Consider the following 1676-nt stretch of genomic DNA (forward strand, 5'->3'; position numbering starts at 1 on the left):
TGCCGGACCGAGACTCGACCTCGGGACCTTTGCCTTTCGCGGGCAAGTGCTCTACCATCTGAGCTACCCAAGCACGACTTACGCCCCTCCTCACAGCTTTACTTCTGCCAGTACCTCGTCTCCTACCTTCCAAACTTTACAGAAGCTCTCCTGCGAACCTGCGGAACTAGCACTCCTGAAAGAAAGGATATTGCGGAGACATGGCTTAGCCACAGCCTGGGGGATGTTTCCAGAATGAGATTTTCACTCTGCAGCGGAGTGTGCGCTGATATGAAACTTCCTGGCAGATTAAAACTGTGTGCCGGACCGAAACTCGAACTCGGGACCTTTGCCTTTCGCGGGCAAGTGCTCTACCAACTGAGCTACCCAAGCACGACTTACGCCCCTCCTCACAGCTTTACTTCTGCCAGTACCTCGTCTCCTGCATTCCAAACTTTACAGAAGCTCTCCTGCGATCCTGCAGAACTAGCACTCCTGAAAGAAAGGATATTGCGGAGACATAGATTAGCCACAGCCTGGGGGATGTTTCCAGAATGAGATTTTCACTCTGCAGCGGTGTGTGCGCTGATATGAAACTTCCTGGCAGATTAAAACTGTGTGCTGGCAGAAGTAAAGCTGTGAGGACGGGGCGTGAGTCGTGCTTGGGTAGCTCAGATGGTAGAGCACTTGCCCGCGAAAGGCAAAGGTCCCGAGTTCGAGTTTCGGTCCGGCACACAGTTTTAATCTGCCAGGAAGTTTTGTTTCTCGATTGCCGCGCGGGATTAGCCCAGCGGTTGTAGGCGCTGCAGTCATGCACCGTGCGGCTGTTCCCGGCGGAGGTTCGAGTCCTCCCTCGGGCATGGGTGTGGCGTGTTTGTCCTTAGGGTAATATAGGTTAAGTAGTGTGTAAGCTTAGGGACTGATGACCTCAGCAGTTAAGTCCCATAGGATTTCACACACATTTGAACATTTTTGTTTCTCGATTTCGGCTTGTGGCAGAAAACAGTGGACGGCATATTGAAAATGTCTTGCGCCAGTCTCGCGACAGAAGCAGATGTCCCATCTTTTCTTTTATTGCGGTTTTTGGCCCCAGGAAAATTAATAACCGATGTAATTTTACTTTTTGTAGGATTTTTGGCACCAGGACATTTAAAAACCGATTCTTCCCATGCGATGTGGTACGACTTTGCTGTGGTGGATGGGCTTAGCTAACTAACACTGCCTCAGTTACTCTCTGACGAACTTGCGCCCTCATACACATTGAACAGTACGGATGGTGTAATGTGTGCAGCTCAAACCATAGCCGTCGTATTGCATTCATCTGTCATTTGTAGCCGACCCGATTTACGTTAAGACGCTTTCAACGCCATATATTGGTAAATGTTTTCCATGGCGTTCCCCCCTCTGTGAATAATACGCTGATCAAACTTGACGTCATTCTGAGCAATGATTCCCTTTCTACAGCGTTTTGAAACTGGAACTTTAATTATGGGCACCCCGTATATTCAAAAACGGAACAACTTAGCAAGGCATAACTCCACATAAAACAACTGTGACTCAAAGGGATATAGTTTAGTTTGATTATTATGACACATACTAATCACTTGGTGTTTAAAGTAGCCGAGACCAAGTATATATCTTGGTTTGACTATCTACTAAGAATTTGCAAATGATTATACTGTTTGTCGCTAACGAGG

Source organism: Schistocerca serialis, chromosome 8, assembly GCF_023864345.2.
Source record: "Schistocerca serialis cubense isolate TAMUIC-IGC-003099 chromosome 8, iqSchSeri2.2, whole genome shotgun sequence".
Classification (NCBI taxonomy): domain Eukaryota; kingdom Metazoa; phylum Arthropoda; class Insecta; order Orthoptera; family Acrididae; genus Schistocerca; species Schistocerca serialis.